Source organism: Triticum aestivum, chromosome 3B, assembly GCF_018294505.1.
Source record: "Triticum aestivum cultivar Chinese Spring chromosome 3B, IWGSC CS RefSeq v2.1, whole genome shotgun sequence".
NCBI lineage: Eukaryota > Viridiplantae > Streptophyta > Magnoliopsida > Poales > Poaceae > Triticum > Triticum aestivum.
This window is the reverse complement of record NC_057801.1, coordinates 828,934,009-828,961,525: the sequence shown is the minus strand read 5'-3', so window position 1 is coordinate 828,961,525 and position 27,517 is coordinate 828,934,009. Positions and strand designations below refer to the sequence as shown.

Here is a 27,517-nt window from a genome sequence, read left to right as displayed (position 1 = left end):
AACCATTCCCCTCCACCCTCTCTCCCCGCACACGCACCCAGACGCCAGACCTAGCGACCACCATGGCAGCAGCGGCGGCGCCGCCACCGGTCCCCAACGAGCTCGTCTAAGAGATCCTCCTCCGAATCTCGCCCGACGGCCCAGCCTGCCCCCTCCGTGCCCCCCTCGTCCGCAAGACCTGGAGCCACACCGTCTCGCACCCGGGTTTCCGACGCCGCCTCCACGAGATCCACCGGGCAGCCCCCCGCGCTCGGATTCCTCCACAACAGGGCCGACGAGCGCAAACCCTGCTTCATCCCACCACCGCCTCGCCCTTCTTCCATGCCGCCCCAGACTGCCGCTCCTGGTGGGCCCGCCACGGCCGCGCCCTCTTCCTCTCCAAGGACGGGTGCGACCACCGCGGCTGCCTCGCGGGTCCTTTCCGCTTGGCCTTCCTCTTCGCCGTCCAGGAAGACACTGACGACGGTGAGCATGTCACATCGGAGACTGGCGCCTGGGTCGAGCTGACCTAGATGCACTGCGATGGCGAGTTCTCCATGGAATTCACAGAACATTCCAGCGTGCTCGTTGGCAGGACAGTGCGTCGATCATGGGGCATGACTGTTCGCCCCACCAGGCGGAGGACAGTGGGCTGGGAGTAGTCCAAGACCTGGATCCGCATCTCAAATTGTGGACAAGAGTGGCGAGTGACATGCACGACTTGCTCTTGTGAGATTCTACCTGGGCAATTTGGCCCCAACTGGTGCTCTCTTCAATGCAGAACATAGAGTGCAAGTGCCGGGCTTTGCTGAGGGAGCAATGTCATATTTGTTAACACGGTCGCCGGCCTCTTCACATCGATCTACAATCGGAGCAGTCGTGCAAATGTCCATGGCTTTTATAATTTGATTCCAGTTCTCAGCTTCCACACTCATGTACCCCGAGGCAAGCGCACCAGACTTTGCCAGCTTCAAAGCCCAGTGAGGAGGCAGGTTATGAGGAGAAGGGGGGAGAGGAGGAGAAACCAGTAAACCGGCACATAAGCAGCTATTGGACGAGGGAACCAATGCTATCAAGGAAGGGGACTTTGTCAACACCTTTGAATGCGTCAGCCATGACCTCAAGATCAGGTTAGGGCTCTACTGTTGAACGCCTCACCTATTCCGAGCCACACTCAAACATCTGTATGAATGACATTGTCAAAAGAAACTTCTCTTTAGTTCGGTACTCTTTAGGACAAGCCTTGGTTTCTATTTGTTTTCAGTTGCTTTGGGCTTTTGAGTTTTGTAGTTTAGGAGACGATTGTAGAGCTGTATTAGATGTTCTACGACGAGGTGGTTGCCAGGCGGTGTTTGTCTTTCTTTTGTTCGGACGCGAGCCTGATTGTGTGTGTGTTGGCATTTGGGGGGTTCAGTGGGTCGAATTAGTGTTATTGTCATTCGCTAGCAATACTTCAGAGTTAGGACCTGTCATCTTTTGGCATGCTACGTGTATTCTGATGAACATTCAATCAAAGTGCAATTATAGGAGTAAATAGATGTTATCCTATTTGAGAAGAGTTGTATGCCTCTGCTGTTGCTAGTTGTAAAATGTGCCGTTTATTTGTATGGTACCTTGTAATAGTACTAAATAATTTGTGCAAACACTGGCCAGTTGTTAGAAAGGAACAACTTGGGTCATTAAAACGGACGATGGAACAATTGTAGCTGTGTCACAAAACTTTCATGGCCTTATGTTATTTATAACCTTAAAATTGTAGACTGAAAATTTACACCTTTGTTTTCACATAGGGCTCCTTGTTATGGAGAAGGTGCTAGCACGCTCAACAAACATGGATATGCCTTGCTACCGAAAGATTCTCTTGGTGATGTTCCTAAGAGGGCACCAAATGAGGAATCAGCGAAGGGTACAACCAGCAAAGATGATGCCGGGAACCTGACGACCTCTGATAGCAATGTTGATGGTGCTCCACCTTCGGAGAAGGTGAGTCTGAATAATGTACTGTATGTAATTGTTCCTTTCTTGAGATCATTGTCGGTGCCAGGACTGCACCATTGTGTGGTGAACTGTGTGATTTACACTGAGCTTTGCATTGTTCATTAGATTCTGTATATGAATTTTCACTGGTATGGGATGATTTCTCAAAGAAGTTGTCGAATTAACTGAACCCACAATTTTAAAGTGGCATTGCAATATCCCCTAGATAGTCATTTTACCCACATAGAGCAATGTTCATGTGCTTCTTTCATTTTACCCACATTTGGTGTGGTGTTGACCTGTAGCTGGTTGAGAACTGTCTGGACTATATGAATTTGCAGCGGTGTTCATCTTGCACATCCGGTTGCAGCTGCACAACCAAGATCAACTCCCAAATGTGCAAGAACTCAGCCAGGCCTGCGACCATGAGTTTGCCAACAATGTCCTGCATCCACCGATTGTCCAAAAGAGCCTCTTTCATGGCCCGCTTGTCCACTCTTCGCTTATGGATTACCGGCTAACTGAGTCATGAACATGTATAGGGAAAGCAGCCCATGACTTATTCGGTTGTGTCTTCGCCAGCCATAACCATCACATTCTCTGCGCCCATCCCAAGGATTTTAGATCATGGATACCAAGCACCCCGAGCTCTTTAAGGCGACAAACTTTAGGCCATGCAACCAGGCAATGTCCATGATTTGCATCTTTTCTACCTCTCCAAGGAAGCCCCGCCTAATTTTGTAAATCTCTTTGATGGTGCAAGGGGGTAGGTCAAGGGAAATAGTAAGACAGACCACTGTGGAGGTCATGGCATATTCCACTTCCATTCCTGATTCATGAGATCAGCCTTCCATCCCGTTATAAGATCGGCAATACGGTCAATGAAGGGCTCCAGTTGTGCCTTGGCTAATTTCCTTCAGGAGAGGGGAACACCGAGATATTTGAAGGGGAACTCCTTGATTTCACAAGGCATTAGCTGCTGCACCAAATTAATGTTTTCCTCAGAGGATTGGATGGGAGTGACACTGCTCATCTGAATGTTAGTTTTCAGACCTGAAGCAATACCAAAAACACGGAGAATCTCCAAAAGAAGATCAATGTCTGAGGCAACCGGTCTGAAGAAAAATATCACACCATCTGCATAGAGAGAAACTCGATGCCGGTGTGGGCGAGGAGCAGGTGGTTGCAGGAGACCAGCATCACTTGCTCTTCGAATGACAGCATTTAGGACACAATAACAGTGGGGAGAGAGGGTCGCCCTGCCAAAGGCCCGTTTGGTGCTGAATTTCTTCTCTGGGCATCCCATTGAGGAAAACTCTAGTAAATGAAGTATAGAGTAAGGCACTGATCAGGTGACACCAGATAGGCCCCAAACCACGGTGTTGCATTACCTCCAAAAGAAACGACCAAGAAACCGAATTGAACGCCTTGCCATTGTCCAACTTAAGAAGAATGCGAGGGAGTTTCCTTTGATGAAGGTATCTTTGCTGTTTGCTGCACATAGCAGAATAAACATGTTGCTGCACAAGCATTCAGTAGTAAACTTCCACACACGTTGCATATGTAGTCTATAAGAACCTAAAAGATCACATTATCGTTACACAAAGCTCCAGATGCACTTTTTAACCAGGACTGTTGCTGATTTTCTGTTGCAAGTGGCATGGACCTATGAATGGAGAGAAACAGCAGTATATGCTAGGAAAACGAAATCTTGCTTGAAGTTTGGGATGCCTCAGACAACTGATCAAGCCATTGGTTAAATTCATATGTATTAGTGAACATAATCCAAATATAAACCGTCTCTTAAACCTCCTCTACGATAAATAATTAGACAGATAAATGTATAGCCAACTTAGCATGAAATAGTTCTCAGATTTACAAATTATTAGCTATCTAAACCCAGTGGCGAGTATGCTAAACTACAGTTAGGCAAATTAATGGTATTGATAGTCAACATGCATGTACTAGTACAAAATATTATAATGGGACGTGTTTTTCGTTCATATGCCTAGAAAGTTGAAACCAAGAAGTTGGTAACGATGCATGACTAGTAAGTTGAGAGGAGAAGGGGAGATGAGGAGAAACCAGTAAATCAGGCACATAAGCAGCTGTCCGACGAGGGAACCAATGCTATCAAGGAAAGGGACTTTGTCAACACCTTTGAATGCGTCAGCCATGACCTCAAGATCAGGTTAGGGCTCTACTCTTGAACGCTTCACCTATTCTGCAGCACACTCAAGCATTTGTATGGATGGCATTGTCGAAGAAACTTCTTTTTAGTTCGGTACTCTTTAGGACCAGCCTTGGTTTCTACGCATCCTTAGTTGCTTTGGGCTTTTGAGTTTTGTAGTTTGGGAGATGAGTTTAGAACAGTATTAGATGTTCTACAACGAGGCGGTTGCCAAGCAGTGTTTATCTTTCTTTTGTTCAGGGGCGAGCCTGATTGTGTGTGTGTTGGCGTTTGAAGGGTTCAATGCGTCAAATTAGTGTTAATGTTGTTCGATAGCAATACTTGAGAGTTAGGACCTGTTATCTTTTGGCATGATATGTGTATTGTGATAAGCATTCAATCAAAGTGCAATGATCGGAGTAAATAGGTGTTATCCTATTTGAGAGGAGTTATATGCCTCTGGTGCTGCTAGTTGTAAAATGTGCCATTTATTTGTATGGTACATTGTAATTGTACTAAATAATTTGTGCAAACACTAGCTAGTTATTAGAACATAACTCAACAGAACATAGTTAGCACCTTGGGTCATTAAAACGGATGATGGCCTTATCTAACTAGGAAAGGTTGCTGCTCTACTCTGCCATAGGAGGCACTTGCGCTCGCTTCACCATCGTGGACCGTTAATTAAATCTTTTTACTGGTGTACACTTTGACTGTCTGGCATCTCCTTGACCATCCGTTCTTGTTCAGGTTTGCACAGCCTCCAGGGGTAGATGACTGGTGGACCCTTTTACGTCCTTTTTATTCACTGTACAGAGAGTTGAGTAGATCTTTTTACTGTTGTACATTTTGACTGCCTGGCGTCTCCTTGGCCATCCGTTCTCGTTCACGTTTGCACAGCCTCTAGGATAGATGACTGGTGGATCCTTTTACGTCCTTTTTATTCACTATACAGTGAGTTGAGTAGCTTCCTCGGTCACGTCAATATTTTCACAGTGAGAAAGCGCGGTGAAAACCCTAGCCCATGGAGTGACCAATCCCTTTCCTTCCTCGAACCCTGCGCCCCTCCCTGTCGTCCTCTGCCTCCCCTGCTCTAGAAATCCGGCGCTCCCCTCCCCACGTTTGCCTTCCCTGCACCGTGCCGTCCAGCCTGTCTCGTCCTCCTCTTGCCCCTTCCATGATCTGCACGACGTGAAACCGACCAGGGACATACTCGCCTGACGCCCGCCGGAGAGGAGGAGCCTTCGCCCATCCCGGGCACCATGGCGCGCAGCGGAGGGGGCTGCTGCTCCTCAATGGATCTGATGCGGTCGTAGGCGTTGCAGCTTCTGCAGGTCATCCCCACTGGGTCCGTGCACCTCGCCGTCTCCCACCTCGGTGATCTGGGCCTCATCCAGTTCAAAGACGTGAGTCCTCCATATTCTCCTGCCATCGATTTTAGCTATTTGCGTGGTTTTGGTGGAGGATCTGCCTGCTGCGTGCTGTTTGACTGGTTAAGGTGAAGGATCTGGTAGGGGGCGCACAGATGTCATTGTGAATTTGGAGAACTAAAGCTATCGTGTGGCGTACATTTGCTGTCTAGTATCATGTGCAACTTATATCTTGTGGGGTTAAACATGTCATAAATGTTTTATGCTAATCACTTTTGATTTGTGTGTTAAAAGTAGTAAGATCTCAAGACCAGTTATTGAATGGGCAGTAGTATCTTTTTTGCCATGCTGAGAAACAATGTTTGACATGTATCACACGGGAGGCTTGAGAGATAAACTGTTAGCTGAACCATATATGTGTGTGGATGTTGGGATGGGGGCTGGCAATACAATCATGCAAAATTGAACCCAACTTTCCCATGCTCGCCATATATGGTAACGTTTCTTCTAAATTTCTTTTCAACTTTCAGGCCGGTGAGTTTTTCTATTCAGCTCAAAGAAGTGCTGTATCACAAGAGAGGCAATTGGAAGCAAATCAGTCTGGTCAGAATTCACCGGAGAGTCCTTCCTTAGAGCAGGTAAAAATATTGTTTCAGAAACAGCATCCCTCCTTGCCCTGTTCCTGATAGTTTGTTGGTTGAATTTATAGTTCGCATTTTTGCAATTTTGATAGTGATACTGAACCCCTTTCTGTACAAGCTGTAAATAGAGTGCATCAGAACACAAACATCATGCTGATAGACGAGAAGGGGTTCAGTATCACTATAGAAGATGCGTACAAGCTATAAACAGTTCTACATGTCTTTTCCTTATATTTTGTCGTTTCCCTGTTTTGCTTATATTCTTAATGGCAGCTAGGCATGCTAATAGACCAGGATTCTAAAAATTGGTTCCTAAGGTACATGATGTTTATGTTCTGTTAGATTATTTTATTCCTTTGTAATTTGGTTCAAAAGATATAGTTTCAGAATGTAGTCGTTTTGCTTCTGTCAAGCTTGCCGTTGTTACAAATAGCTGTTCTTTTGTCCTCGATTGTTACTTTCTCAGTTTTTTAGCACTACAAGCATTATTGTTCCAGTTTTTTTGATGTATTGATCATGCATTGTTTTTTCTGCCTTTGTAGCTGAAAGATTAGTGAGACTGATTGAATTCTGAACATGTAACATCTGTTCCATGTGAGAGAAATAGCATGTCGATATCATCTTGAAATAATCACAGCTGGGGGACGAGCTTGGTAGCTGAGGGTGATGTGCAGAGTGGGAGGAAGGAGGTGTGAGGCTTGGAACTCTCCTTGTGAGGGCTCAGGGACAGCGGTTAGGAGCATGGCAGGTGTCCAACTCGACTTCCTCGGCAACAGCAACAAGAAGGGTGGCCATGGCGGCAAGGGAGGAGACAACAACCAGCAGAGCAATGAGATCGCTAAGTCTCTGACCATGTCTCTTCCTGCTCGATTCGCTTGGCTCCTGCGCTGATTTCTCTTTGTTTTCCCAGGTTTGTTCTGGTAGCAGAATGGTGCAGAACAACTGAGAAGCGGACTATATGGACATGATGTGAGCTATCTTGATGTGTTTTTGTGATGCTTTTGCTACTTTTTCTTGCTGTTCTACTTCGGTTAATTTCTGGTGGTGGGTCTTTCAGGCGTGATCTACACATCGATGACTATTTGCTCAAGTGGAACATCCAAACAGCCAACCTGTTCATGGTGGAGGGGGCGATGCCTCCTAAATTCTCCAATTCATAAGTATCCACTGCTGCTGGTTATGTTTGAACATACTTTAGATTTGGAAGATTCACAAAATGTTACAAGCTTCCTCGATGCACTTTACTATTGAAAGATGCATAAAACGTGAAGGAAGAAGTCACATTTTGTGAGTAGTCGTTTTGATGATTGTACTAATTTATCTCTTAACTTGCTAGATTCTATTGATGTTTTCTGAATTTAAAAGATCCTAGTGGATGCTCGTTCTAGAGAACAAAATATTTTCTACTTGACTGTTCTGCAGATGCTCAGGTGCAACCTGGAATGATTGGGTTTAGGACATTAGGTGGCAGTATAATTCTCATGCTGACGACAGTTATTTTTTTGGCAAGGATTCAGTGGTTGTCTGTGGCATGTGGTAGGTTTGTTCCCATCCTCCAGCCCTCCCGTAGATACTTCATTTGGAAAACTAATGGTTTTGATTGTGGATATCATAGATATCGTAGATTGTGCCTCAACTTTGCTGCTAACCTTACATCACCCCTTTGGCATCGGCACAGTTCACTCAAGTTGATGTTGTAAGCCTGAGGTCAATACCTTCTCTTTTTGATTTCTGCTTCAGGAGTGCTAAGAACGTTTATTGTTCACGTTCTTGGATAAGAACTACATATTTATATTATTGTTTGATTGTTCCTGCCTCAACTATCATTGTCTGCTTGCTTGCTTCCATTTTGGTTCTAGCCAAACAGATCAAATATGCCTTTGGCCCAAGTGTTAGCTCTGTATGCGCGTTTAGTCAAGTATTTTTTGTATGCTCTTGTCAAAGTCATGGCTGCAATGTTGTGTCTTGAACGCTTTCTAACTGAAAAGCAGCCTCTAAAAGTCTAAATGCAGTGTGAACCAAAATGAAAATTTTGGATAACATATAAGTGTAAGGATTCAGTTTTGTGCTATTTATGATAGTCCACCGCATCTACGAGTAAGCTGTGCTGTTGAAGCTTTTGTTGATCAGATGATACAACCTTCTGAAGAAGGTTTAGAGGGGCTGCACTTGTTCATATCGGGTGCTTGTAGCTTCTATTCTTTCAATCAGACATTAATATTTTTCTGTCTCTTTAGCAGATCGTTCTCATGTTACAGCAAAATTAGGTTAATTAGGAAATTTGCAGCATGTCATGTGTTGCAAACTGTTTTCACTATCCATGCGCACATGAAATACTCAAATTTGTACATAAGTACCTGCAGATTTGTTTGTTTTGCTCTGACTGATTTTGATCATTTCAAACTACTATAGAGCTTACTGTTTTGCTCTCTCCTAGCAGTGATGCTTTTCAGTTCAACTAGGAACTCGTCATTATTGGAGTCTTTCATCTGTATATACCAACGCAAGGCGGGAGAAGAAGCAGGTAAGTGGCCTTTATTGTGTTTCTTTATGGCCCTCTCCTCTATTTAATGGTAGATACAATGTATACCTTCAAGCGTGTGAAGTTTCTTTCAGTGTATATTGTGCCTTACATCATTTGATACACATATAGCTGAACCTCTTATTCCATATATAATACTCTGTTAAAGAAGAATATATTAACAGTTACCGTTTGAAGGATTTTTACTGCTTCAGCTAGCCGTTGTATATATATGGTGCTGTAGTTGGTGTATCAAAATGTGTTAATGATAACGATATATTCAGCTTTTTCCACCACATACTCCTATTATAGTTTGCTCTGTTGGTTAGTTTTAAACAATTTTTAAGGCGTGCATTAGTCACCATCTCCTGCGTGGCCGTTTAAACCTAAGTTTAGCTCTACAAGGTCAGCGATGATTTTTTTCTTCAGTTTTGTGTTCATTCTGACTTTTGTAGTTAAAATAAGTGGTGTTAGTTCACCATGCAGTTATTCATTATGGGGGAGTATACGAATTTCACAAGAATAGGATTGCTGATTTTATGCCTCTTGAAGCACCTTACATGATTAAATTTACAAGAAGGACGTTGGCTAAGTGGCACCTACAGGCCAATGGGCAATCCAAGTATCACTCACTGTAACTCTAATCAACTGGAACGCTTAGTTGTACTTTACCTCTTCCAAACATTAATGTTGATTATAGTACTGGATGGTTATTTTGCATGGCGATTGATGTTTGGTTAGCAGCATGGAAGGTACCATGGCAGGGTGAACATTGGTTTTTATGTTTTGTTTTGCAGATTGATTGATGAAAGAAACGCAAGAAAAAGAGAAAAAGAGCCGCTAAATGATTTATGGGGCATGTGACTTATCCCTGTTGGTTCTCCTTTCCGCAAACTAAACCAATAATCAATATTGTCAGTTTGAGTGTATGCTGGATGTGAGAGTTAATGAAGATGGTCAGTCGTGCTGTTGAAAGTACACAAGCTGTTAAGGTCTATCGAAAAACATGTAGGTGAGGCCATTCATGTACATCACCTTACCTTTCTCTTTCTCCTTTTTTTTTACCTTGATTCAGTCTGTAACGAGAGTGCTTATTTAGATAGTGCACATTGGAGCAGTATTAATCTATCTCTGCGTTTCATATGATTTTGCTGTGCCCTTCTTTTGCACCAAAGAAAGAAATCTTTGTTCATAAACTTGCGATTTTGGTATTGTTTTCTAAAGGTAGACCACAGATTTTCATGGTCGTGCACATTTAGTGTTCTTGCTCCTTCTCTGTTCCAAAAATACGCCATTTTCACTGAATAATAAATTGTTTTCCTTATTACCTTTATGCTTTTCTCTCTCTTTTCCATTCCAAAAATAGATTTTATTTTGAACAAACGGCAAAAGGGTTGTGCTTTATTCTTCTAAGGATAGAGAAAGTATTTTCTTCAGATCGCCCTCTATCAAACTTGTGAGCCTTTTTATTTATTTTAACTACAGTTCAATTTGTATGCTCCTATACTCCCCTGATCCCTTTTAGCCTCTCACGGACCTACATGAGTTTTCCCTTTACAGATATGTTTGGGAGCCTTTGTTCCAGCCAACAAATTGCTCCTCAGAAATTTATATTTTGCTCTGGTGATTAAGTATAAAGCAATGCCTCTTGAAGTAGCTCCTCGGAATCTTCTACAGGGCATATTTTTTTGACAAAGTCTACAGGACATATGACTAAGACAAGACTCATGCCATAAGGTTCTCCAAAATCCTTTGTTCAAGCAGAAAACCGCTTTACACAACAACCTCATTTTTATCCAGTTTGGGGAAGGCAACAGTTCTACTCACGATGGTGCTGCATGAAGCTGGAAGTACTCATTATCCTGTTGGCTCTGCTCTGGTGAGTTGTCCCCTATTGCCCTCTTTGATTATTTGCCTCCATGTGCCGAACCTGACCCCCCTTCAAAGTTTATCATGGTTTTAGTGGTAGTGTGACTGGTTTACATTTTGAACCTGACCCCCCTTCAAAGTGTTTGCTCTAATCCTTGCCAAATATTTTCTTTTGAGGAAAATCCTTGCAGAATGTTAATGCCATCATATGCTCTACTTCTTGCTAGGCTGATTCGATGTGCTTATTTGACAATCCAACCGTTACTTACTAATATTTCTTCTTAATACGGATGATGTATGTAGCTGTTGGGAGTGTCTAGTTAGTCTGTGGTCATCAGCAGTTATTAGTAACATCTTGCATGATTATGTTGTTGCTAATAAAAAAGAACAGTCAGTTCCAGACAATATAAGGCAACTGAGATATGGTTCTGACACTGTCATGTTTATAGCGTACTATAGGTTGATAGCATGCTTCTAAGTTCTACATAGTTCTATTTTAGTTGATTGTCTCTTTAAGTATTGATGTAGGTGGATGTTTTTTGTTTAGATATTACATTTTGCTGACATGATTTTGACATTCTTCAAAAGTGTTCATGTCATCCCGGATGCTATTTGGCTTGACATTCTTCAAAATCAGACTTAAATTTTTAGTTGGCTGATCAACCAACATGCAATTACTGTAGTATATGTATATCTATACAAACAGTATCAGTTGCCCATTGTAAATTATTGGGAGTGGCTGATATTGTGCTGGTTGTTGGCAAGAAGGTTAGGATTAGGCACTAACTGTTTTCCTATGTTCATTGTTTGTGTACTTATCTAATGGCATTTCGAGAATCTAATGTCCCTGTCATGGTATGTTCATCGATGTCCTGTGTACTTATCTAAACATTTGTTTCCTTTCAGGCCAATAATGAAATAATCTATGCGCAAGACTGCAAGTACTGACGTATATAATGGTCACAAATATCCACATCATTATGCCTTTGTTTTCACCTCGGGTTTCGTATTATGGAGAAGGTGCTCTGGATGGTCCTAGCACGCTCAAAAACATGGATGTGCCTTGCTACCCTCCGGGTGATGTTCCTAATACGGGCACCAAATGAAGAATCGGTAAGGGTACAACCAATAAAGATGATGCCGGGAACTTGACGACCTCTAATATCAATGTTAACGGTGCTCCACCTTCGGAGAAAGGTTAGTCTGAATAGTACTGTATCCAATATTCCAATCGTTCCTTTCTTGAGACCATTGTCGGTGCCAGGACTGCACCATTGTGTGGTGAAATGTGTGATTCCCACTGAGGTTTGCATTCTGTAGGCTTTGTATGAATTTTCAAATAAGTTGTCGAACTAACTGAACCCACAATTTAACGTGACATTGCAATTCCGCTTAGACAGTCATATTACACACATAAAGCAATTTTCATTACTCCTGTATGTGCAAAGTAAGTCTTGTTTGGGATTTGGAACTCAATAGAACTTATCTCTTGAATTTACACCATCATTCTCTAAGGGCCATTTAATTTCGGGTTTAAGACCCGTCTAGCAAGTGGCTGGGTGCTGGATGGATCGGCCAAGCCACAGCTAAAAAGGGAAACTTGTTGCCCGTGATGATACACACATATTAAAAGTAGTGTCACCTGGTCTTTGTCACGCCACCAACTTGCACCCCAGCGTGTTGCGCTAATTAAATATGGCCCATGTGGCTCAGGGTCGTTTCCCCCTGTCCTCTGATGCCTTAATTCACATGCAGATTCTTTGTTCTCTGAATTACATGCATTTTGGTGAACAAAAAGTATGATATGGTGTTCCTGGTGAAAATGCAGTGAAGCTAGAAGATGCTATGAGAAGGAACTTGCCAAGACAGTTTGAAGAGCAGCCTGATCTCGTGCATGAGCTGGTAACATTTTTATTTTGCGTAATGACCTAGTGATTATGACAACATGAACTCATTGTTTGCAATGGAACCTAGTAAATGCTTTTAGGAACTAGAGTTTATGTGAACTGGAAACTACTTAGCATCCTTCAATGAATCGAAGAGAACATTTTGCAATTTTCTTCGGTGAATGTATTATTTTATTCAGTATCATTGCCTGCCTTTTTATCATAAAATTTTCATGATTTATAATTAGATTATTAGTTGGACAAACCATTTTGGTAGAGCTGCCTTATTGCTTTCTGCAAATATGCGGCATAATCGGTAATAAGAGGAATCATCCTGTTACGGACAGGTATCAGGGGCAGCACTATAGCTGCAGGCCCAAATCTGCAGCACAGTCCGTAACCACACCAACAGCTGTGCCTTAGGCAGGCACATGGCCAAACCTTGGTGGCCAATAAGTCCTAGTTTATCCCTAGGAAATATATCTCTATTAGGAAGTTGTCTGTACTCTTTCCAAGATTTGGTTTGGTCTCCACTTATGTGATCATTCTGATCTATAGTAAAGGGAGGATAGGTTGGATTAGGGTTATCAATCAAGAAATAGAGAGAATTGTCCCAGACTGGGAGTTCAGAGCCAACAGCGTCCCTACAATTTGCTAGGTTTGTGTGACCATTCCCACCTCCAACTCCACACATGCAACGTCTTGGTATCAGAGAGGACCTTCCTCGTCCACCCACCACCAACAGCCACCATGTTCGACTCTGTCACCACTGAAAACCTTGAATCCTCGGTGTCCAAATCCCCCCCACCCCCATCTGACCTCAAAGCACTACCTGAGCTGTGGGATGTTGATGTCGCAACATCGATCCATGGGTGTGTAGGGCAAGAGAAAAAAAACTACAGTTAGAGAAACAACGTGCATGACAAAGCAAGTTTGAAAGACTCCCTACCCTCCCGCTCCCCTCCACCCTCCTAGCCTAGCCTAGCCCCACCCGCCCCGCCGCCAACGAGCTCCTGTCGGTAGCCCTCCCCTACCAGCCCCACCCCGTCCCTTGGCGTCCCCGTCTGGTAGCTCCGGTGACCTCGAGCTCAACCCCGCTAGCACGCGCCGCTGGATGCAATCCGAAGGCGAGCCCTCCGCCCGGTCCTACGGCGAGGCCACCCATAGCCCTCCGGCACCGCTGGGCCCTGCACCACGCCAGCCACCGGTGGCGCACGGCCCTACCACGGCTCCCCGACGCGCTGCGGACGCCACCCGACTGGGACCTTGCTCTAAGGTCCACCGCGTCCATGACGGCGCGGAGGTCGGCGCAGATGGCTTTCAGCTCCCACGTCGCAGAAACCGCCGCCCGCGCCCAGCCCCCGCAGCGCAGCCGCAGCCCGTCGCCGGAGGAGAGCGCCGGCTTCTGTTCCCACTGCCTCGACCCCGGTCACCCCGTGAGGGACTGCACGAACGACATGCATTGTCGGCGCTGCCTCTGCCCCGGCCATGGCTCTCGCGACTGCCACAAGTGCTGCCGCGGTGTGCTCCGTGCGCCCCCTCGCGCCGTCACCCCCTGGCCGCCGCGCCGCGGGAGCCGCAGCGCCTCCTAGCCCCGCCCCCGCCCGCTGCGGCGCGCGGCTCCGCCGTGCCGGCCCAGCCCTCCCTCTAGTGCATGTGGTCATGCCACGCTCCATCGAGATGAAGGAGGCCGAGCTCGTTTTGTGCCGCGGGATGGTGGTCTCCATCACGGGAGCCAGGCCGGCGATCACGCCTGGTGAGGTCAAAGCCGTGCTGCACTCCTCCCTCGACCTCCAGCCCGGCGACTTCTTCGTCCACGTGCACCACCTGGAGGATTTCCTCATCATCTTTTCCATCAACGGGACCATGCATCGTCTTGCGAGCAATCATTTCATCAACGGACCCGGCTTCACCTTGTCGCTCCGCCCATGGAACAAGCTGGCCCACGCTGGCGTGAGCTTCTTTAAGCACACCGTCCAGCTGGAGCTGCATGGGTTCCCGGCGCAAGCTTGGCATCTCTCCACCAGCTGTTGGATTGAGCGGCTGCACCTGAGCACGAGGTCGCGTGCTGACCTCACCGTTTTCCGGCTGATGGCACGCACGACCCGGCCAGCATCCGTCGTGAAGTCATCCTGGAAATCTTGGAAACAGTCCCCGCATGCAACCGCGCTTTGACGCTGACCGTCCGCACATTCATCTACCCCGTGTCCATCAAGGTTCTTGGCACCGCCACTGACCATGTTGCCTCGGCCGCTGCCGGCAATGGCGGAGGCCCGAGTGATGGTGTGCCTGGTGCCGACGCCGACGACGAAGCACGCCAGGATGAGGCTAGGCGCAAGCGATGGCGAACATCCGACGCCTGCGACGGCCGTGCGGATGGCATGGCTGTGGACTTGGCTGGCTGGAGAGCCATTGACCACCGTGCCCGTACCCGTGCTGATGGAATAGCCATCGGCGTTGGTTGGCCCGCTTCCCGTTGTCGTACGGTCGAGGCGGCGCCACCGTGCGAACGTGCTCATGGACGCACGATGGAACCTTGTCCCACAGCTGGTGGGCCACGGCGTTGTCGTCGCCTTTCCAGAAGGGGAAGGAGAGGTGGAAAGAAAAAGCGCACCGCAGAGGCTGCCAGCCATGCCAAGGCTGTACCTCTGCTCGCTGGCCAACCCACACGTCCTGGAGAGGACAGCCCGGTGCCAGATGTCCGCCGCTCTTGGCGGAGAACCCCTCTTGGATGTGCCGCCACTGTCACCATGCGCGCGTGACCAGGGCCATGCAGTAGCCGCAGTGCACCCGGTCAATCCTGGCAGCCCTGTGGATTCAGACAGCCCCATGGGCCACCTGTCGCTGGACAACGAGGTCCCCGATTTGCCCAACCCCAGGCCCGAGGCTGATCCTTTGTCGGGGCAAAGAGGCGCTAGGCGCTTCGCCTCCGTTAGCGCCTGCAGTGGTGATGCCCCAGGCTGACCAGTCCATGGACCCAATCCCCTCGACGCGGGACGACACGCTGCAAGTTCAAACTTTGGAGCTAACCCCGCCGCGCAACTAAGACGGAGTGCTTCTGGATCCCTCCGAGCAGACCCCGGGCCCCTCTCTGGCGGCCCCTCATGTAGCACATGCTGCACCCGATGGCCTGCGTGAGCAGCAGCTACCCATGAACAGCCCTGTGGCCCACTTGGCCCAGGCTGCAGGCCCCTCAAGACAGGGAACCCCCATGCGCTTCGCCTCGCCACCGGTCACCATGCGTCGCTCCTGTCCGTGAATTGCCGCAACAACGACAACTACCTGGACACTAGGCGACTTCCTCGCAGCAGCTACCAAGCAGATCGACTCCGCCCTATCGACCTCGGGGAGGCGGCAAATGCGATGCCCGCCCAACTTCACCCCTCGGCGTGGGCGATCCGCCTCGTCCATGACATGCAAGAGTGCAGCTCCGCCCATGGCAGAAAGACACGCTCAAATCCACATCCTACGCACTCTCGGGATCATCGGACTTGACCAGAAGATCACGGCTGCGGAGATGCAAACTTACGATGGGCTCTTCGCGACGCCTCTCCCCATGTCTGTCCTCTCGGCCATCGCCGCACTGGTCGATCGCGAGCTCCCCATCGATCCTGCAATTGCGTCGATCACCACAGTGATCGTGGGCAGCCTGATCGAGGCCTAGCCGCGCCACCGCACCAGCTCGTCATGCTGGCCTTGAAGAGTAGAGAGGTGACCATCACCGATCCTCTTTTCACCGCCAACGCCTTGTCTGCTAAGGTCTCTACCCCGTCCGGTGCCGGCACGCCGTGGTGGATCACCGTGGTCTACGGACCCCAGCATGACGCCGCCAAGGTTGCCTTCCTACAGGAGCTACGTGACATCCGCGATGAATGCCCTGGGCCATTGATGCTTTGCGGGGACTTCAACCTTATATAGCGTGACGAGCAAGAATATTGCGAACGTCAACCGCCGCATGATGGGTCGCTTCAGACGCGTGCTCAATGACCTAGCGCTGAAAGAGGTATACCTCAACGGGAGATGCTACACTTGGTTGAACGAGTAATCACCCCTGACCCTTGTCCACCTCGATCGTGTACTCTGCACCACAGACTGGAGGAGCTGCATGGGGCATGTCACCTTCGATGCCTCGCCTCCGTCGTCTCCGACCACAACCCCTCTACCTGGATTGTTCTCCGGTGGCGTCGATGTATCGACGTTTCCACTTCGAGGATTTCTGGATCCGCCCTGACGGCTTCCATGACGTTGTCACGGAAGCATGGAACTTGGTCCACGAGACTGACCCATTCCGGCGCTTCATGATGCGCATGCAGGCCACTGCGCGCAAGCTCATGAGCTGGAGCTCGCGGACCGTCGACAACGTGCGCCTCAAGTTGGCAATCTCCTTCATGGTTGCGTCGTCAAATCAAGGCCTCTTATCTGGGCCTTGGTTCTTTGGAGTGCACCATTGCCCGCCAACGCGCCCGCCTCGCGACCCCGAAGGACGGCGATGCCAACACCTCGTTCTACCACTAGCAGTGCACTTATCGGCGACAAAAGAAAATGGTGCACAACCTTGTGGTCGAGTATGAGGTGATCACGGACCCGAGCGACATGGCCGCGGCGGCATACGCGCACTTCGATGCCTTGCTTGGCACCGCTGTGCCCTGGGAGTGCACTCTGGACCTCTCCGCCCTCATCACGCCTATCAACCTAGACGACCTCGAGGCACCTTTCGACGCAGAGGAGATCTGGCAGGTCGTCAAGCGAATGCCCGCGCGTAAGGCGCTAGGTCAGACAGCTTCACGGTGGAATTCTTGCGCGCATGTTGGCCAACCGTCAAACAAGACCTTGTTGACGTATTCCAGCAGCTATTCGTGCTTCGAGGCTAGGGTTATAGGTGCATAAACTAGACGCTCCTCATGTTGCTGCCTAAGCGCGCGGACGCTCATGGCCTCGCCGATTACAGGCCCATAAGCCTCATCCACCTTGTCGCCAAGATCTTCGCCAAGGTTCTCTCGCTGCGACTCGCGCCTAAGCTCAACGCACTCGTCAGCGCGAACCAGAACGCGTTCATCCTTGGGCGCAGCTTACACGACAACTTCGTCCTAGTGCGACAGTTCGCGCGCCTCCTCCATCAGCTTGGGGCCCCTCGCGTATTGATAAAGCTTGACTTGGCACGGGCCTTCGATCAATCAGCTGGCCGTTCCTCTTCGAGGTCCCGCGCCACTATGGATTTGGCGACCGTTTCCTGGACTGGCTGGCCATTCTTCTTTCCTCAGCCAGCACCAAGGTGCTCCTGACCGGCAAGCCCGACCCCTCAATTGCGGCAATTATGACCAATATCAAGGAGGAGGCAGCCCTCTGGGCCAGCGCCGGGGCTTCGCGCCCTCACCCCCAAACCTGGGATGTACACTGATTTTGCGCTTTTACATTGTATGTTTGCCTCCTAGGAGGATTGTAACCCAAACTCCCGCCTTTTCAATGAAATGAAACACAAAGGTCTTTCGTTTTCTCGAAAAAAAAAGATGAAATATAACCAACTTTTTTGCTTGAATACGCATGAGACCTCCGTATCATTGCATTAGATCATCAGGGATCAAACATCCCCGGTTCCATTTCATATATTTATGAAAATAAACCATGTCTCGCATCATCCAACAACAACAACAACAACAACAAAGCCTTTAGTCCCAAACAAGTTGGGGTAGGCTAGAGGTGAAACCCATAATATCTCGCAACCAACTCATGGCTCTGGCACATGGATAGCAAGCTTCCATGCACCCCTGTCTCACATCATCCAACCCGTACAAATAACAGTAAAAGTAGAAGAGACCTGGGGAGTTTGCGATACGGATTTATTACATATCTGAACAACAAAAGGAGTGGGAGGGGGAGGAACAGAGAGGGCGGAAAGGAGAACATGGTCTTACAAATGCCACTGCATCAACCCTGGTTCACGTGGATTGCATCTTCATCTGACGGATGCACTTGCAGGAATTCCTTTTTCGCGTACCCACCGTGATCAGCTCCCAGCAAAGAAGCCCTCCAGGAAAATCCATCAAGCATGTTCTTGTAGCTAGTCAACCTATATCCAGCAGCAATGGAGACCTGAGCAGATCCATCGGATGTGATGCATATGCCTCCAGCATTGGACATTCCTGGTATTTGAACATAACTTTTTTGCCGCTCAAGACATCCCAATAATAAGCTGCTTCCATGGCTCAAAATAAATAGCCCCATGGAATAAGGCCTTATAGGCCAAACTAGTTGAGAATTGGATGCAGTGATGTTCATCTTGCACATCTGGTTGCAGCTGCAAAACCGAGATCAACTCCCAAATGTCTAAGACCTCAGCCAGACGTGCGATCGTGAGGTCGCCAACAATGTCCTGAATCCACCGATTGTCCAAAAGAGCCTCTTCGAGTGAATCAAGCGCGGGGACAATGATCATCAGTTTTTGAAGTTCTGCCCTCAGCCATGTCTTTCCGGCCGTTTGAGTCAACTCATTCCTTATATTGTGGTCTTTCAAGTCTTGCCTTGACTTTGGACAATCTTTTGTCTTTTTTGGCATGTTGAACAGGGTACCAACCAAACTCAGCAGACATTTTTCGTGAAATGTATGACATCAAGACTATGAGGTGTATCGAAAAGTTGTCAGTAAGGCAAGTCCCCCAAAACAAACTTCCTTTTTCGTACTTTTTAACAACGGATTGAGGGCCTTTTGCTTGGTCTTTTCGTTCGCACGACACTATTTCCAACTGTTCAACAACTAGCGGATTTCTTTTCTGCTCCTCTTACGTGGCCTTTGGCAGTCTCTTTTGTACCGTTGAACAAATCTCTATGACTTACCCACTCGTCTTCCTCTTTAAAGCCATCTCCGATGCTCCATGAACACGATTTCCTTAGAGCCGCCTGTTTTCTGCTTTAGTTGGACATAGGACGTATCATCCATACACTTAACACGTCTGCAATGTTCGTGGCACACCTGGCCGAAGGCATGTCTATAAACGAGATAGTCATGCATCATTGTAAGCAACGTTACTCTCATATGGAAATATTTTCCTTTGCTAGCGTCCCAAGTTTTGACCCCTTTCACAACCCATAATGTGAGTAGCTCCTCCTTCAGTAGCTTGAGATACAAATTAATACCATTTCCCTGTTGTGTCGGCCCTTGAATTATCATAACCATATGTACATACTTTCGCTTCATGCAGAGCCAAGGTAGTAGGTTGTAGAACCATACAAAGACATGCAAGGTGTTGTGTGTGTTGCTTTGGTTGCTGAAAGGATTAATTCCGTCCGTACTCTCACCCAGTACGATGTTCCTTGTTGATGTTCCTTGCTTCTAATGTGAATCATGGGTATCAATAGTCGAGTGCTTTCCGCTGGCAACCATATGCAGTGTGCCTCAGCAGGTCATTGTCTTCACCCGCCACCTTCCTATCTTTATGCCAACGCAAGTGCTCCGCGTCTTTCTTGTTGGCACATAGAGGCTGCAAACGAGGAATGATAGGAAAGTACAAAACAACCTTATGAGGAGTTTGCTTTCCTCGCTGGACACTCTGTTTGGTCTTCGCACTCGTTCCGCTAAATGATACAGTCATTGATGCAGGCGTGGTATCTTACATGCAGCAAATCAAGAGGGCCCACGACCTTCTTTGACTCATCAATAGTAGTAGGTAATGTGTTCCTGTCTGGAAGAACTTCATGTAGATACTCCATTGTAGCATCCATGCTTGAGTCCGTTCTTTTGTGTTTTGCCTTGATGTCTAGAAGCTTGAGCGTGACGTTCAACTTGGTGTGCTTGGGATTACAACCAGCATATAATGGAGTTTTCGAGAGGAAGAGAGTGAGGAGAGGAACAAGAAAGGCGCACATGCCTACAGTGAGGTGAGCTTTATTATTGGCCCCCATACACATTATTGGCATTGGCAACAACAACGGCGCCCCTATTACAAAAACCACTTTCGACGGCTGCAGACGAATCAACGCCACTAATAAGACATACGCAGAGGCGCACATGACATGTGGGTTCCAATATACCTAGTGGAGAAGGTCAAAATAGTCAGAAATAACCCACACCACTAGTAAGTGAACCACTAGTGGTGTTGGACCAAAGTCAACACCGCTAGATTTAGGGGCCCACATGGCATAAGCGGATAATGTTGCTTGTGGCATGACCATTACAGATTGGCGCCACTAGAAAAGGAAGTACCATTGGCGAAGGATTTTTTCAGACGCCGCTCTTAACTCTTGGCTTCGCAGGTAGCTGGGTCCCACTTACTAGTGTCGTTGGTGTGTCTTCCAGTGACACTAATGTGAAATCACCAGTAGCGCTGACAAAGTTTCCCACGCTTGTGGTATTTTGCAAAAATACCAGCAGCTTGGTGGCTTCATTTTTTTTCATTTTATGCAATCAACTGTCTTTTGGGTCGTGGGTACATCTAACACTGATTTTGAAGGGGTGCATGGGGGCTTTTGCTATGGCATCAGGAATCAAGAAGAAGAAGATGTCTTAATCTCTGCTCTAGCCTATGACATGATCGTAGCTAACACCCTCTTTAAAAAGAGAGAATCACATCTGGTGACTTTTAGTAGTCGTCAACACTCTAGCCAGATTGATTTCATCCTCTCGAGCAGAGAAGATAGGTGGGTGTGCCTAGATTGTAAGGTGATACCTGGAGAGTGTTGCCCCTCAGCATAAACTTGTGGCCGACTTCTGCTTTCGTATTTGTGTCCAGCGGGATAAGTGTTCCAAAACTAGAACGAAGTGGTGGAAGCTCAAGGAGGAGGTAGCTCAGGCGTTCAAGGAGAGGGTCATTAAGGATGGCCCTTGGGAGGAAGGAGGTGATGTAGACAATATGTGAATGAAGATGGTGACTTGCATTTGTAAGGTGGCCTTGGAGGAGTTTGGAGTGCCCAGAGGAAGTAGAAGCGAAGCTAAAAGTACCTCGTGGTGAAATGATGATGTCCAGAAGGCTATTAAGGAGAAGAAATACAAGATGGCACAGAAGGCCGCAAAGCAACCTATGAGAGTGAAGCAAGGGGCCAAGTGTATGAGGACCTCTACCAACGGGTAGACACGAAGGAAAGCGAAAGGGGCATCTAGAAGATGGCCAAGATCCGAGAGAGGAAGACGAAGGATGTCGACCAAGTCAAATGCATCAAGAATGGAGCAGACCAACTCCTGGTGAAGGACGAGGAGACTAAGCATATATGGCAGGAGTACTTCGACAAGTTGTTCAATGGGGAGAATGAGAGCTCTAATATTGAATTGGATGACTCCTTTGATGATACCAGTAGGCGTTTTATGTGGCGAATCTAGGAGTCTGAGGTCGAGGAGGCTTTAAAAGGATGAAAGGAGACAAGGCGATGGGCCTTGATTGTATCCCCATTGAGGTGTGGAGAGGCCTCGGAGACATAGCGGTAGTATGGCTAACTAAGCTTTCCAATCGCATTTTCGGGCAAACAAGATGCCAGAAGAATGAAGACGGAGTCTATTAGTACCAATCTTAAAGAACAAGGGGATGTTCAGAGTTGTACTAACTACTGTGGAATTAAGTTGATGAGCCATATAGTGAAGTTATGGGAGAGACTCATTGTGCACCGCTTAAGAAGAGTGACAAAAGTGACCAAAAATCAATTAGGTTTCATGCCTGGGAGGTCGACCATGGAATCCATTTTCTTGGTACGACAACTTATGGAGAGATACAGGGAGCAAAAGAAGGACATGCATATGGTGTTCATTGACTTGAAGAAGGCCTACGATAAGATATCGCGGAATGTCATGTGGTGGGCCTTGGAGAAACACAAAGTCCCAACAAAGGACATTACCGTCATAAGGACATGTACGATAATGTTGTGACAAGTGTTTGAACAAGTGATGGCGACATTGATGACTTCCCGACTAAAATAGGACTGCACCAAGGGTTAGCTTTGAGCTCTTATCTTTTTTGCTTTGGTGATGGATGAGGTCACAAGGGATATACAAGGAGATATCCCATGGTGTATGCGCTTTGCGGATGATGTGGTGCTAGTCGATGATAGTTGGACGGGGTCAATAGGAAGTTAGAGCTATGAAGACAAACCTTGGAATCGAAAGGTTTTAGACTTAGTAGGATTAAAATCAAGTACATAAGGTGCAGTTTCGGTACTACTAGGCACGAGGAGGAGGTTAGCCTTGATGGGCAGGTGGTGGCCCACAAGGACACCTTTTGATATTTGGGGTCAATGCTGCAGAAGGATGGGGATATTGATGAAGATGTGAACCACCGAATTAAAGTCGGATGGATGAAGTGGCGCCAAGCTTCTGGAGTTCCCTGTAACAAGAGTGTCACAAAAGCTAAAAGGCAGGTTCTATAGGACGACGACTCGACCTGTAATGTTGAATGGCGCTGAGTGTTGGCCGACTAAAAGACGACATGTTCAATAGTTAGGTCTGGCGGAGATGCGCATGTTGAGATGGATGTGTGACCACACAAGGAAGGATTGGGTCCGGAATGATGATATACGAGATAGAGTTGGGATCATACCGATTGAAGAGAAGCTTGTCCAAAATTGTCTAAGATGGTTTGGACATATTCAACACAGACCTCCACAAGCTCTAGTGCATAGCGGGCGGCTAAAGCGTGCTGATAATGTCCGTAAAGCAAGATTTGAAGGACTGAAGTATCACCGAGGAGGCGAAGAACTAGCCACGGATAGGAGTGTGTGGAAGCTTGCTATCCATGAGTTACTTGCGAGATCTTATGGGTTTCACCCCTAGCCTATCCTAACTTGTTTGGGACTAAAGGCTTTGTTGTTGTTGTATGTAGTTAACTGTCTAAATCTTGTGTTTATATTGCGTAGGTTTTGCTGCATAGAACGTATTATATTATGAGACAGAGGTAGTACCTTTCTAGCGCAATCATGTGTTACAAATTTACACTACGAAAGCAACTTTTGTATTCCATGTACATATAGTGAGATGATGCAGACATCCAATCTTTGTTGCGGGCGTGTATGAGTATCTATGGAGATGCTTCCTTTGATTGTGTTCTAATATATATGCCTAGCCAATTATATCCCAAATGGCCACCGAAGACTGCTGAACTATCTATTAGATTGTTGTCCGCAAGTTAACACCTTCTTCGCTAAGAGAATTAAATTGGCTAAGCAGGGGCTCCTCCCGAGCTTTCCCAATTCTAGATGTTATTCCTTTGTGAGTTGGCACGTGTTGGCCTCCTTTTCCTTCAGATTTTTTTACTCCCCTGAATAATTACCGCTGAAGTCACTGAAGAGTCTCGCCCCTTCGTTGTTCTTCCACGAGAGAAAGAGTGGCGATGAGAGAGTGGTGGAGAAAAAGGGGAGAGGGCTGCTTGCCGCCCCCACAGGTCCATCCTTGCCGCCCTTTCTCTGTTCATTGCCTCCATCCGTCGCCGAAGTATGAGAGAAATGGCGTTCACGCCCGTCAGTCCATCCCTTGCCGCCCTGGATCCACCGTTCGTCGCCGACGTCCTGTCCTAAAACTCTTCCTAGGAAAGACTCCCATCAGCAGCGCCGCACACCAACGGCAGGTGCCATCGCATGGCCCGCTCCCCTGGGTCCTCTCCTACCTGATGGCCACGCCTAGTGAGCAGACGACCGCAACTATAGATCTTCGCCTCAGTCCCTCGGATGGGGGCAACTTTGTGGGCGACCATCGCAGCGTACGCCACTATGCTCGTGTACTTCATGTGGTCGTACTCCGGAGCTGTGACTGTTAGAGTTATATTTGTGATGCCCTTTGGCTTCTAGTATTTTGGCCTTTGGCCTTCCTTGTGTACTTGTATATATGTTGGCTTTGGCCTGCAGATAATACTAAGTTGCTATCCTAACATGGTATTACAGCCCTAGGGTTTTTTCTTGCACGCGCAACTCGTGCTCTTCCAATCCAATTTCTCGTGTCGGCCGTTGCAGCTCTATCTCCGGCCGATTGCTGTTGCCACTCTGCTATACGCACAGTGAGTCAATTTCCGAGCGTCCTTTTGATCTCGTTCATTCAGATGTTTGGGGCCTGGTTCCCTTTGCGTCGAAAGGGGGTTGTCGCTACTATATTCTCTTTATAGACAATTTTACTCACTACACTTGGATCTATTTCATGTCTTCTCGTAGTGAGGTTTTATCTATATACAAAAAAAATGCCATGGTTAATACCCAGGTCTCCACTCCTATTCGTGTTTTTCGCGTAGATTCTGCTAGTGAGTATATCTCGTGCATTTCGAGGATTTCTTGTTGAACAGGGTACTCTTCCCCTGTTCTCTTTTCCTGGTGCTTATGCTCAAAATGGTGTGGCTGAACGCAAGCACCGTCACCTTCTTGAGACGGCGCGTGCGGTGATGATCGTTGCCTCTTTTCCGCCTCACTTTTGGGCTGAGGCTATATCCACTTCCACCTATCTCATCAACATCCAACCATCTGCCACTCTGCAGAGTGGTATTCCTTTCGAGTGTCTTTCTGATCGTTCTCCTGATTATTCAGCGCTTTGTTTATATTCCTTTGGTTGTGTTTGCTATATTCTTACTTCACGTGAATACACCAAACTGACCACTCAGTCTGTTGAGTGTGTCTTTCTTGGATACAACGATGAGTTATCAGTGTTGGGATCCTGTTGGTCGATGGATGCGTATTTTTCGGGGTGTGACCTTTGATCAGTCTCGTCCTTGCTACCCGCATCCATCCTCTTCGACCTTTTCTATGGAGGACATCTCTTTTCTCACGTTTCCCGATACACCTTCCTCTATACCCCATATTCCTACCCCTTCTTCCCTTGATGTTGCAGGTATGGCACCATCCTCTCCCATAGTTTCTTCTTCTCCCTGGTTGCATGGCTCTCCACCTTCATCCACGATACCTTCCTTGTCTCCACCTTCATCAACGATGCCTTCCCCGTCAGCACCGATATCTTCCCCGTCTCCACCTTTGGTGGTTCCTACTCGTCCCTCTTATCATGCCCATTACACTCGTCGTTCACGTGTTGTGGATGCGTCAACTGATGTGCCATCTACTTCTGTTGTGCCTTCTTCCTCTTCTTAGATGGCTTATGGTCTTTGGGCTCGGCCTTGTCCTCCTCCTGACCGTTTTTTCCCTTCCCGATATTGTCTTTCGGTTGTACTTCAGCTTATCTCTAATCGCGATGCTGTTGTTCATCCTGAATGGCAGCTTGCAATGGCAGAGGAGATTGCTACACTTGAGTGCACTAGCACATGGGATATGGTTTCTCTTCGTTCCCATGTTCGTCTCATCACTTGTAAGTGGGTCTATAAGATTAAGACTCGCTCTGATGGTCCTCTTGAGCGTTATAAAGCTCGTCTTGTGGCTCGTGGCTTTCAGCGGGAGCATGGTCGTGATTACGATGATACATTTGCTCCTGTGGCCCATATGACCACTATTCGCGCACTCCTCGTTGTGGCCTCTGTTCGCCATTGGTTTGTGTCTGAGCTTGATGTTAAGAATGCATTTTTTAATGGTGAGTTGCGTGAGGAGGTTTATATGTAGCCACCACCTAGGTATTCTATTCCTAATGGCATGGTTTGCCGTTTTCGTCGCTCTCTCTATGGTCTTAAGCAAGCCCCCCGCGCTTGGTTTGAGCGTTTTGCCTCTGTGGTGACTGCAGCTGGTTTTTCTCCCAGTGCTCATGATCCAGCACTGTTTGTCCACCTTTCCGCTCGTGGTCGCACTCTTCTTCTATATGTTGATGACATGATCATCACTGGCAATGATCTTGAGTACATTGCCTTTGACAAGGGCCGTCTCAGTGAGCAGTTCCTTATGTTTGATCTTGGTCCTCTTCGTTACTTTCTTGGGATTGAGGTTTCCTCCACCTTTGTTGGCTTTTTTATTTCTCAAGAAAAGTATATCCAGGATGTTCTTACTCGTGCAACTCTTAGTGATGAGTGCACTGTTGAGACTCCTATGGAGCTTAATGTTCACCTTCGTGCTTCTGATGGTGAGCCCTTGCCTGATCCGGCCCGTTATCGTCATCTTGTTGGGAGCCTTGTTTATCTCCCTGTCACTCGTTCGGATATCTCCTATCATCTCCATATCCTGAGTCAGTTTGTTTCTTCTCCCAGTTCGGTTCACTATAGTCACCTTCTTCGTGTTATACGATATCTTCGTGGCACGATCTCTTGTCGTCTATTCTTTCCTTGTTCCAGCTCATTACAACTCTAGGCCTATTCGGATGCTACCTGGGCTAGTTATCCTTCGGATCGTCGTTCACTTTATGCTTATTGTGTCTTTCTTTGGTGGTTCTCTTATTGCCTTGAAGACGAAGAAACAGACTGCAGTTTCCCGTTCGAGTGCAGAGGCTGAGTTGTGAGCTATGGCTCTTCTCACGGCAGAGGTGACTTTGTTACGTTGGTTACTCGAGGATTTTGGTGTTTCTGATACTACACCTACTACGCTCTTGTCAGATAGTACAGGTGCTATCAGTATTGCGCGGGACCCGTGAAGCATGAGCTTACCAAGGATATTGGTGTTGATGCTTTCTTTGTGCGCGCTGGCCTTCTTCACGAAGGCCCAGCCTAGAGCGCAACATTGATTTTACCTCTGCAAACAAAGTGTTGTGGATCCACCATGAGTTGTGGGAGGGGGGGGGGGGGGTGTTAGAGTTATATTTGTGATGCCCTTTGGCTTTCTGTATGGCCTTTGGTCTGCCTCCTGTACTTGTATATATGTTGGCTTTGGCCTCCAGATAATACTAAGTTGCTATTCCTAACAGTGACAACCACTGACGGCTACCTGTGATGCTGCTGACTGCTGCGCTTTCGTCTCAGGCACTGGCGGTGGCGGTTCCGCCATTCATGGCGGTGACCATGGTGCAAGGTCCTTTGCGTGGTATCCAAGTTTCTCCTTGCTCCTTCGTCGGCTTGCTTGAACACTACCTCCCGTGAGAACCGAGATGGAATAAAATTCATTCTACTAGGGCCATTTTACATCTTCAGAAATCTCATGCTAGTGGGTTTGTTGCTGACACTATGTTGATTATTTGTCAGCTCGAAGTACCTGGTTTCTTAGATTGTTACTGCTAGACCCGCACAATGAGAACTGTGGTATGGTGCCTCGAGTGTCTGAGCATCTGTTCTTAAGAATCCAGAAGGCAA

At 47.4% G+C, this 27,517-nt stretch overlaps 1 long non-coding RNA gene across 13 annotated transcripts; it reads left to right on the top strand.

Moving 5' to 3' along the window:
- On the top strand, positions 1-27,517 carry LOC123072721 (uncharacterized). Of its 13 annotated transcripts, none has more exons than XR_006435338.1 (14): positions 1-1,109; positions 1,770-1,962; positions 6,027-6,134; positions 6,680-7,106; positions 7,195-7,297; positions 7,560-7,673; positions 7,753-7,844; positions 8,578-8,661; positions 9,456-9,670; positions 10,219-10,537; positions 11,434-11,724; positions 12,356-12,429; positions 27,191-27,303; positions 27,410-27,517. It is a non-coding gene; the product is annotated as an uncharacterized lncRNA (long non-coding RNA). The 13 variants fall into 13 exon arrangements; XR_006435345.1 differs by having other exon boundaries at positions 7,560-7,677; XR_006435336.1 differs by having other exon boundaries at positions 7,195-7,424.